Below are 12495 nucleotides of genomic sequence, written 5' to 3' on the forward strand. Positions count from 1 at the left end.
AAGACGTCTTGAGTTCTTCAGTTGAAAGCAGATGTTGTGGTCCACCTGTGGCATCTCCTGTTCAGTCTGTCAATTCATCTTAACATATGTAGCCAGGATTGGTTTTCTGGCTACCAGTCTGACCTCACTGGCAGCAAGTTCTGGTAAGAGCAGGCAGCCAGTAGTAATCATGGGTTTTCCTCACTCCCTGCAGTACCCTTGAGTGACAGGGGGAGGAGGTGGAACTAGGCCTGGGCATACCCAATCCTGGATCAGACCTGGTACCCTCCTCCTGGCTGTACTTAAGGGAGATTGCCACCCAAATTGGTAGGTGTGCTACTACCCACTGCGAGAGGCAGGTCACACATCGGCGTGCCCGAGCATTGGGCCTTCTCTGATCCTCTTCCCCTTGTGGGAGAGTGAGTGTGGGCCTTAACTCTGCCTCTGCTAGAGGCAGGGAAGAGCCCCCTGCCTGGTGTGTGATCTTGCTGGGAGGAGAGGGAGTATTTCTACTGTAGGAGATCGCCTCCATTCGTCTGTAGCCTATGGCAGATGGAGGCGCTACACTCTAGAGAACCATGTGGGATATGTACCCCAGAAACCACAACAATGGTTGTGGGGACAGAAACCTGTCCTGTGTCCCCACAACCATCGGTGGATGACTTAGCCCTCCTGCTTACCAACAGGTAGCATGCACCACATATGAGGTAATGGCCAAATCTCCCACCGGGTTGGGGAAACACTGTTACACATTTTAAATGTGGTGGCTCCACCTGGAGAGACTGTACGCCAGGCCTGCACAACTCCAGTCCTCGAGGGCCGCAAACAGGCCAGGTTTTCAGGATATCCCTAAATCAGCACAGCTGACTCAATTAGTGGCTCAGTCACACTGAGCCACTAATTGAGCCAGCTGTGCTGTAGTAGGGATATCCTAAAAACCTGGCCTGTTTGCGGCCCTCGAGGACTGGAGTTATGCAGGCCTGCTGTCGCCAACGTTTGCAGCTACTGTACGTTTTGGCCCTTAAATGTTTACATTCAAATGGCACAACTTTCAAAACAAATGTTGGTTAGAAGAGAGAAGGGGTAGACAAATTTCAACATTTAATACAGAAACCCCTTCACGGTATATTATTTAGGAAAACACAAAAAAAAAGCATTCAAATATATTTAGTTTTTACATGGTTTCATATCAAGCACAAGAACACATACATACAAACACCCATCTACTATAGGCTTGCTTTTACATATATAGACCCATATTGATACATCAAGAGTTCCCATTGTTTTACCATCAGTTTTCAGAAGGAGTGAGGTCCTTGATCACTACAGTATGATCAGGAATTCGGCCGTGGTTCTGTGTGCACTACTAGTTACAGTATGCATGCTTAGAAGGATCCAGTGGGTAAAAAGCGGAGCACAACGTTGCAAAAATGTGGGGCTACAAACCAAAGGCTAAATTAAAAACACCTTTTGTCTTGGTAGAGTAATCGCTTAATTGGGAGTGGACACATTTTTCCATGACTTTGGATATGATTGGGAGAAGGGAGATTGGCCTGTAGTTTGAGACATTGTTTTTGTCCCCACTTTTGAAGATTGGGACAACTCTGGCAGTTTTCCAGGCCTTCGGGATATGGCCTGCAGACAAGATAGAGCTGACTATGGATGCAATTGGTTTGGCAATGGCTGGGGCACCAAGTTTTAGTAATTTAGATTGTAGTAAGTCAGGTCCACATTGGCTGCTTAGTTTTAGTTTGAGGAGCGCTTGTGTAATCTCCTCTTCGGATACTGGGCCAAATTGAAAATTGTGGGCAATGTTGGGAGGGGGTGGGGCTATATGGGTACTCCAAGGATGAGATTCAGGTTTGTGGTTTGTGTTGCGTTTCGCTAATAAGTTAGTAGCACACCCACAAAGTAATAATTGAATGCATTTGCAATGTCAGTGGGGTTTGTCAGAGTAATATCCCCCTTAGTGATATTACTTGGTTGTTGATGGTTAGGAGGCTGGAATATATTGTTGATAACCTTCCAGAAGTTAGCTGGGTTTGGTGTATTCTGGTGGAGATTGTCAGAGTAATATTGTGCTTTTGCATGCCTTGTTTGCCTTGTTCACATGTTCCGCAGGTATCTGTAGTGATTGAGATCCTTGGTAGTGCCAGTTACTTTGTAGCTTTTCCACAAAGCATCCCTGAACTGGTAGAGTGCTATAAGGTCAGGTGTAACCCATGGAAGGTGGGCCCCCCGTACCCTTATTCTGCGTAGTGGAGCATGGGTATCACAGAGTTTTAAGAACTCGGATTGGAAATAGTCGAGCGCAGAATCAGGGTCGGGAATTAAATCGATTCTGTGCCAAGGGCAGTTGGTAAGGTCAGTCAGAAACTGTTGTGGGTTAAAGTTTCTAAATGTTCTAATGAGGAGAACTTTAAGGCTTGATTGTGGTGGTTTGGTTTTCCTTACACAGTACACTATTGCATGGTCACCTGAAATGTCAGGAAGGATGCCAGAGGATTGGATTCTGCTGGGATTTGAGGAGAGAATTCAGTCAAGCAAGGAATGGTTATGCGATTTCAGGGTTGTTTTAATGATTGGAATAGGACTGGGTATCCTGTGTAAAGCATATTTGCTGTACAGGCATACCCCGCATTAACGTACGCAATGGGACCGGAGCATGTATGTAAAGCGAAAATGTACTTAAAGTGAAGCACTACCTTTTTTCCACTTATCGATGCATGTAATGTACTGCAAACATCATATACGTGCATCACTGATGTAAATAACGCATGTTTAACAGGCTCTATAGTCTCCCTGCTTGCGCACAGCTTTGGTACAGGTAGGGAGCTGGTATTGCTGTTCAGGACGTACTGACAGGCGCATGCGTGAGCTGCCGTTTGACTATTGGGCGATATGTACTTACTCGCGAGTGTACTTAAAGTGAGTGTCCTTAAAGCGGGGTATGCCTGTACTGTATACACCACTAAGTGCTTTCCTCTTTATTGATTCTATCATAGTTTAACGGTTTGCTCAGTGTATGTTGGTTATATTGGTTGAAGTACATTTTCTAAATTATTCTGTATTCATTTTCTGCAAAAGTCTTGTTTGAGTATATAGAAATATCAGCTTGATATTTCTCCAAATTCCCATTTTCAGCTGAGAGGAAAAAGACAAGACAAATATTATTCATTATGCATTGGTCATGTTGGTCTTTCTCTTGATCTCTAATCACAACATCCTGCATATGCCCTTTTGTCTGACTCATTGTATTCTTAGGAAAAAATGTCATCCAGGATAAAATGAATAGAAACTATTTATATGAGCATTTATTCCTGTACTTTGTACAGAAGTCACACATCAAAAGACACATGCTATTTTCATTATTTAACATATTATATTTTAATAATTTTCCCTGGTTTAAACCTTAACAAACAAATATTACTCTTCTTTCTGATTGTGACGTAATAAGATATACTATGTAGAACCTTTTTTCCCTACCCTAAGTGAGATCAAATAGCTACCGGTGTATTCTGGTGCGGTGCATACCTTTTTGGTACAACAGAAGGCCTTGAGAACTCCGTGATGGTATGGGGAGGCATCAGGACAGGCTCTCAGTGATGATCCTTATAGCGCAGCGCCTCCAGCCGGTGAGGATCCTGATGCATCCACCCCACTGGCAACTCAGGTAGTGGCCCAATCAAGTAGCCACAACAGATGGATTCAACCGGGTCTTTATTAGCAACATACATGTTGTGATGACAGGCACATTCCCTGAAGTAGTACCCACAGGGCTTAAGGCCCTGCAGGCCCCTTCTCAGCTCCTTACCCCCTTATGGGATAAAGGGTAAGTGCTTCACTCCACAGGGGGAGGGAAGAGAGAGCTCCTGACTTCTGGGAGAGTGTCAGCTTATGTACCCCAGGGGAGGGGCTTGTAATCCTGCCCCATAACAGGGCAGGTCTGACACTGACAGGCATCACATCATGGGCATGTGACCCAGCCAGTATCCTCCCCAAGGATGACACTCTCTGGTTGTTGTTAGGCCAGCCCTTGGATACAGCAATAGTGTATCCAGGCAACAACAAGCTAGGCCTCAAAGAGAGAGCTTATCCCCCCAGAGTGCCTGTGTCTAACAGGACTTATACTGTTATACTTATACTGTTACAAAGAAAAGATGATAGCCAGGGGACTAGGCTACACCATTTATACACACACCTATAATATTGACAAGAAAATCATGCTCAAAAACATAGCAGCAAACAACAAATAGTCTAGTTTGTCTGTAGTTTGTACTCATTTTTTAAACAGACAAAAAGTAGCTGGACATGCCTTTATATAGCTACTATAAAATAACAAAAGGTTAATAAATGCAACAAAAAATAAAAGCAACAAACACTAGATACTCTTTAATCATATACTTTATTCATAAAATGTTAAGAAAAACCAACACTCACAATTACTAAACAACAAGGGAAAAGGTTGTCCTAGTCCAAGTGCCCCATCAAGGTCCTTAGTGAGACACATCTGGCCCATGGGTCACCAGTTGGAGCGCTCTGGGCTAAAGGTTCAGCTACTTTACTTATAGACAACCCAAGAGATTAATTCCAGAGTAAAGCGAGCGTACTAGAAATAATTGCTTCTTTATTGAAAAGAAATAAAATACAATTCAAGTACCACAATGTTGTAAATACATTTCAAGTACTCCATCTCCTGGGATACTTATATTCAAGTCTCAGAGATGTGATTGCTTCTTTATTAAAAGTTGTTAATAGATTTACAGCTCTCCATCTCCTGGGGTAGTTGTACTCAAGTATCAGAGAAATACCAACCCACCAACAACATACACAAAAATGGTGCACTAAAATTGTGTGACAAGATAATCATCGGGTTAGCTCATAAGTACATAAAGGCACGCGTCAATTTAATAACAAGTACCATCGATGTTTCGTCTTCCATTGTATATTTATCAAGACCAAGCGGTATCTTTATTTGTTAATAATTCATTTATATTTTCTAATAAATATTATAGTTAGGGGTATTTGGTAAAGATATAAGGAGGGATTGGAAGGTTGATAATATTTTTATACTAAATGAATTGAAGGGTGTGAAGGTAGGGGGTAACCAGGCACTCTAATAAAGGTGAGGCCCGTTTTGGTTACCCCTGATCCATGTATAAGGGTCCAAGAGAGTTGACTCTTGGACCCAGTAACATTGTATCACTGTTATACTGTACTGTATGTATTAAAAGAGTGTTTTTTGTGTTTTTCCCTTTCCGGGCATGCAATCAAGCAGGGATTGCTCGGGTATGAGTTTCAAGGGGTTTTTTTTGTGGAGGAACCGTTGACAGAATGTGCCTAGGAGGTTGCGGCCCGGAGTTTGTCGATTACCCCATAAATGTACCCGGGCATCATAACTGATCCTCGGATACATGTAGGGACATAGTCCCAGCAAAACCTCCCTTTGAAAACGCAAGCGCGACTCACCACTAGGATACCCTGCTTCAGCACAACCCAGAAAGGAGACTGAGGCACAGGGATAAAACATGTATTCCTGTATTTGAGGGAATCCCTAGGTTAAGGGGGGTACTCCAGCTAGTGCCAAGGTGACCCACAACCAGTATAGGGTTTGTCGGTGCCCCAACCATATATAAGGTTGAGGAGGGACTCAGAGTCCAAACAGTCCAAGGGAAAGAGTGTGGGGATAAAGGCAGATAGAAATAAAAATACAATATTTTTCCTTTTCTGTCCCCGGTACCCAGAGACTCAGAAGTGTATGAAAATATACTTTAATAAAAAGACGTGCTTTTTACATTCGGAACTGATGTCCAAACAGGCTGCCCGAGCTAACCCATAGGTGCCAAAAGGTCTGCTGGACATCAGAGTTCAAAGCAACCAGAGGATGTCCAGAAGTGTGAATAGCAATTGGTCAGCGGGGAAAGGTGGAGTACCAGGTCCGGAGATCAATGGCAGTTCTCCAGGATGCCACTTGCTCTGCCAGACCTGGTGGAGCCGGTCCAGCGGGTGGTATTGAGATAGCCAGATAGAGAGGTGGCAGGCTTGCGCATGTCTCTTGGCTATTTAGGATTTCCCGCTGGCCCGGCTTTTCTAGCTGGCTTGGCTCTGATTGACTGCTTTGGAAAGTTCCCATGCGTTGATTGGTTGTTCAGTTTTGTGAATGAAACTGAAAATACTATAAGAATTGATGAGCCAATCAGATTCGCTCTCTCCGGTAGTAAGAGTGCGGGCGGACTTTTCAAAGTTGTTTCTATGCGAATAGCAGAGCAACCGGCTTCGATTTCAAGCCTGAAAAGCCTGCCTGCCAGAGTCTAAGTCCTCACTTTTGCGCCCAAGGTCTCAGAAATGATCATAGTGGACGTGGCTGGGATTTGATGCCGATTTTGAGTTCCAGGAGATTTGGACTAACTCGCGGTCAGGAGGGACCAAATACGCAGAAGAGAACGTAGCGGTGACGTATGGAATTTTATTCCGATTTTGTTCCAGGAGATTCCAGGTTACTGTAAGTCCCAGTCAGCATAAAACTCTCCCATAAAGTTCCCTGCACCTAGGAAAGTCTAGTTTTCAACCCCAGTCCCAAAGTAAGTAAGTGTGTCTTTTTGTCTGTATTTTGTGTATCATTGTGTGTAAGCGAATTTATGGCGAACAAACGTCAATTTATTTCATTACTTTGTTTTGCTCAATGAATGATCCCGATAAAAAAAGGTGTAAATAACGTGGTCTCCCGTGACAAAGGGTTCCTTCGCTGACTTAAAAATTATCTTTAAGGCAAAGTGCAATCAGAGTAGCTGAATGCATTTTCGCTTAGTGAGAGATTGTTACAGAGTACTATGCGGGTTCCAAACATTCATACTTAGTTTTGAGACTAAGATACTGTAGTAATCTGATTTAGCTACAATTATACCATGCTGGGAGGCTGTTTAAGAGGAAAAATGTGAAAAATCCTACATGTTTATTTTTAAATAAATCAGTTCTGTAGTATTAGTTAATACAGTCTGCATTTTTTTAAACTTCTAATGCTAGTTTTAAGGATTTTTTTTAATCTACTGATCATACTTTGGTGGCTACAGAAACCATTTAGAAAGTCATATACACTTCCTCTACTTCCTCTTTTGAAACAGGCTTTGACACATACCTTTTTTAGCTCTGCCCTTTGGCAACAAAGTATCACAAACAGATCTGCTGCTGTGTTCCAAACATCAGACTGTCTATTATAGTACTCTGAAAGCTGTAACAATAATGTGTTACACTAAGTAATATAATATTACATACCAGCTGCTGCATTTCACTGCCTGCAGTGCAAAGTCAGAAGGTGGCCATTTCGTTAGGCACACAATCAGGATTTTACAGATTTACAGGACTACTAAACGATTGCCAGCTTAGGAAAGAATGTACAATTATACATTGTCACATGCTTTACATATACAAATAAAAAACTTGCGGGTAAAGCAGTATTGTTCCTTTGAAGCCCTTAAAACTGCCACCTGTACCTACCTTAAATCAGGGGTGCGCAAACTGGGGGGTGCAAGATTTTCCAGGGGGTTTCACGGTGTTTACAGAGGCCCCGCACTCTTCCCCAAGACATTTAAATTAAATGCCTGGAGATCACATAAGGCCTCTGCAACTTCCCTTACCTTGTCTGTGGCGACACATCGCCATGACAACGCAGCATTCGACGCAGAGGGGTCAAGTGTTGGTGACTGTTACCAGAGATTTCAAACTGCAGTGGAATGTTGAACATATTGTGAAAAGTAATAATTAATTACCATTGTAAAATGGTGGATATGAAAGGTGTGATTGAGTGTATGTAACAGAACTGATGCTCTCACATACAGTAGTCAGACATCATTCTGGTTATGCAACGTAACTTTACACAAACTTAAAAAGAGCACGTACAGTAGAGACTACTTCTCTTAAGAACATGTTATTTCAGGTTATTGATGGTAGAATTAATCTACACATATGGGGCTTTGCGAAGATTTTTTATATGTACTGTAAGTTTGGATTTTTTAATATTGAGATTGTTGAATTAATATTGTGACAGCTACAAAGATTTTGCACATATGTTGTAATTGGATGAGCGAGTGAGTAAAGACTTCAACTAGACTGTGGGGCCGATTTGAGTGTGCTTGTCCGTTTTGTTTTGTAAGTGTGTTCTCTCTTCGCCGGCCAAACGACTTGGCCCATTCTGATAAAATTGAGGGTACCGTTCTGTTCTCAGTTATACTGAAACACTTCACTTCTTCCAAGCACACTTGCTAGACACGGGTAAGTAAGAATCAAACTTATTTATTTAACATAACAGAGTATTTGTTGTTTTGTCTTAGGAGCTACATATACTGTATCTGTGTCTAACTGCAACAACAGCAGGTTGGAACTCCTCTACTCTACAAGATGGCTGCCATGAGACATTGGCAACCTCAGTAATTTCTCTTAAAAAGGTACAATACTTGCTTGTAATGTTTAAGGCTGGACGCCACACTTTCTGCCATCAAAACACGGGGTAGGTCATCAGAAGGCCGTTCATTTTTACCTAATAATGTGAAGTTCACGAAACAGATGTTAGTTTTGTTATTATTAATGGGTATCCTCAAAGCTAATGAGGTGCAAAAATAATGTCCGTTCGTCAGAGTAGCAGCGCTATTAATGGGGATTTTCATGTCTCAGAGACGCATTTTCCTATACACTGCACATGCGCATTGATCAAACTTTAAGGCACATTATAAAATCAGCGCTATTAAGAGAGATTTTCATGTGTGTTACCAAAAGCCAATTCAAATATTGTTATAATACTGAGAAATGTTCAATTTTTACACTTATTAACGTTTTCACTCATCATATAGTGTATAATGTTATAATGACTATAACGTATACATATACAATGTATATCCATATATACCGTAACAATATAAATTCATATTTCATTTTTATTAAATCCTTAATTTATTTGAATTGTACATTTATAAAGATGAAATATGAATTTATATTGTTAAGTATGTATGGATATACATTATTGTACACCAATAGTTTATACAGTCATTACTATATTATATACCATATTAGTTCACACAGACATCAATTTAATCACAAAAAATTATGACGCAGTTAATTGGGAGAAGGAGTGGCTCAGTGAGTAAAAACCCTGACTGCCACTGAGATTGCTGCAGGGGAGCCTGGTTCAATTCCTGGTGTCGGCTCCTTGTGACCTTGGGCAAGTCACTTTATCTCCCTGTGCCTGAGGCACCAAAAACATAGATTTTAAGCTCCACGGGGCAGGGACCTGTGCCTGCAAAATGTCTCTGTAAAGAGCTGCGTACAATTAGCAGCGCTATACAAGAACATGCTATTATTATTAATGTGTTCCACACATTTATATGATCTCTAATATACAGTATATCTGTATATGACATATAACTTTTGTAATGAAAGGGTTATGTCCTATACTCATTACATTGCTTTTACACTTTTCCCAGCTAAAAACTAAATGATAATCGGGGTCTGGATGTAGGCAAAACCAGCTTTTGGAAGGTGCTAAATATCGTAGTTATTCTCATGCGCTAACATAAGGTCTGAGGATCTCCGTTATTAGGTAAACTGCTTATTACCATATGATTTGCATATGATTAAGCCAAACGTCAGTTAAAATGTTTCGATCTGCTATTTTGAAGAAAAATGCCAGGACATCGTAGCGCTGAGCACCTTTCGGGATACGCGTTACGGATATCTATACGTTAAATGGAGAAAATTTAACATTGACAAATAAACACTACTCTGACGATCTACCCCTTAGATCTGCCAAAAGTTTCAACCAAACTGCAGCCCGCATCTTGGAATAATTTTTTCGTTTTTTTTTAAGCGAGTAAAAAAAATTAAACGCTAAATCTCATCGTCCGGATTCTTAATACAAAACGTTAAATGCATAATTGTGCCAATTGTACTATATTTTCAGACAATTTGCTTGAACTGTTTCAGAGAAATGAAATATTTTAAATTAAAATAAATTGATAACCGCAGTAACACACATCTCCGTACCACATCAATCTGTAGCTTCACTTTGATATCTTGGTGGCAATAATCATTTGCTGAAGAAAACAGGTGCGCAAATCTCATCAGGAAGACTTTTAAAGTAGAAACGCGCGTTGGGTGGAGTCGTGGACTACAGAGTGGAACTTTGTTGGTGACATTCAGAGGGGAAGACTGCACCGATCAGGCCAGTGTATGCTGTTGCTGTGTGGAGTGCTATCTATCCATATGACCCAGGGTGGTCTGAATGCCTACCACAAAGACACTTATGTAAGTGGAATACTTTGTGTTTTTAATATTAAAAGCAATATTACACTATTTTGCTTTTTCTCCTTTGTATGTGGATTTCCCTTCCTTTCTTATGAAAATTACTGGTGTTGATCCGGAGCATGTATCCAGATTAAAAAGTTGGTAACTTCTAATAACCACAACGCCCTAAATCACGTTGAACACGTGAGTGCAAAATTTATAGAATTTTCAACATTGATCGCATTGTTGTAATTAAGTAATAATCCCTGAAGAACAGGGCATTACTGGCCAATAATGCCCTGGCTGGAAGAGTTGAAGGCCCGAGGCGAAGCCGAGGGACTTTAACCCAGCCAGGGCATTATTGGCCAGTAATGCCCTGTTCTGAGGGGATTATTATTATTATAGGCTAAATGTAGGCTTATTTCATAAATATTAGACACTTTTGTATAGTTATATAGATTTTTTTATTAAAATAAAATGGTAAATACATGAAAGCACCTCTATATACTCTTACACTGCAGATATCTACTGTATATCCACACACTGCTGCCCCCTCTGTGTACACACACACACACACACACAGCAGCAGCAGCTCACACACAAACTGCTGCTACACACACACACACACACACACACACACACACAAAACAGCACACCACACACAACACAGTGCCTCTACACACACACACACACACACTGGAGCTCTAGACACACAACACAGCATCTCCTCTACACTCACTACACAGCACCTCTACACACAGAGCAGCAGCTCTACACACACAGCAGCTCTACACACACACAAACTCTGCTGCTACACACACATGCTACACCCATAAACACTGCTACTGACACAAACAAACACACATTGGAGCTCTATACACACACACAGTAGCTCTATACACACACACACACACACACACACATCAGCTCTACACTCACACAAACTGCTGCTACACATACAACAGCACAACACACACACACACAGCAGCCACAATAAAAAATGCAGCCACTTACTAAACTTTGCACTCTCCCCCCCAGCTCTACACACAACACAGCACAACACAGCACCTCTACACCCCCCCCCCCCCACACACACACACACACACACACACACACACTGCATCTCTATACACAACACACTTACTTCTTTGCAGTCTCTCTCCCCCCAATTCAACTGAATCTGCTCAGAAAATCTCAGTCAGCTCGGGAGGGGGAGGAGTCAAACCGTGGCTGATTCTTTTTGACCAATCCCCTGCCATGTCTCAGAGCTTTTACTTAATTCAAACCAATCCCCTGCCCTGTCTCAGCTGTTCTGAAAGCTGATTGGCTGGAAATAAACAGATTGAAAACTGCATTTTGCAAGCTGCTGAAATTCAGGGCATTACTGATTGGATAATGCCCGGAATTTTAACCAATCAGAGAGCAGGGTTTTCAATAATGCCCTGAATTTTACTGCTTTAGCATAATTGACAATATTGCACTATTTGGTGTCTTCATTTCTTTCTTCTATGTCCTGATGAGATTTGCGCACCTGTTTTCTTAATCAATTGCTGGTTGGATTTGGTCTTAGTTCTGTTTTGGGAGCTGCACTTTCTAAGGACAGTATACTAATTGTTTATTGCTATTTGTAGTTAAAGTGGTGTTACTTACACTTTATTTTTTTATCACTAATAATTATTTGCTGCCTAATACTGTAGGTTTTTGATTTTTCACAATATCCATAATGTTAGATCTTATCCTGCGTTAAACGAGCCGAGGATGGAAGGGGAGAACGTATAATTATGCCACTGTATAAAGCATTAGTAAGACCACACCTTGAATATGTTGTACAGTTTTGGGCACAACTCCATAACAAATAAATTATGGAACTAGAAAAAGTGCAGAAAAGAGCCACCAGATAAATAAAGGGGATGGAGAATCTGACACGAGGAGAGGCTAGCTAATTCAGATTTGTCTACATTAGAAAAAGGCATCTAAGAGGGGATATGATAACTATATACAAATATATTTGGGGACAGTACAAGGAGCTTTGAAAATAACTATTCATCCCAAGGACAGTACAAATGGCACGGGGTATTCGTTTTTTTGGCTGAAGTTTGACAATACTAGGATAATTTGATGACAAAATTCACAAATTAATGGCGTTTCAAATGTATTTTTGTCATGTACAACTCCTGAAGGGCTTGCCCAGAAAGTATTTGAAGGCAACACAGGAGAGATGAACTTTGCGCCTAGACTCAAGTG

The 12495-nt window shown here is 41.3% G+C and overlaps 1 long non-coding RNA gene across 2 annotated transcripts in view; it reads right to left on the bottom strand.

The window, feature by feature from the left end:
* LOC142488489 (uncharacterized) overlaps positions 1–11676 on the bottom strand; it is a 43304-nt gene extending 31628 nt beyond the window's left edge. For both annotated transcript variants that reach the window (XR_012799434.1, XR_012799435.1), the window contains exons 1-2: positions 11396–11676; positions 8434–8512 (exon numbers count right to left, since the gene is read on the bottom strand). This is a non-coding gene — a long non-coding RNA (uncharacterized LOC142488489). The remainder of the gene's footprint in view (positions 1–8433; positions 8513–11395) is intronic.
* Between the last annotated feature and the right edge of the window lie 819 nt (positions 11677–12495).

Source organism: Ascaphus truei, chromosome 2 (genome assembly GCF_040206685.1).
Source record: "Ascaphus truei isolate aAscTru1 chromosome 2, aAscTru1.hap1, whole genome shotgun sequence".
NCBI classification, from domain to species: Eukaryota; Metazoa; Chordata; class Amphibia; order Anura; family Ascaphidae; genus Ascaphus; species Ascaphus truei.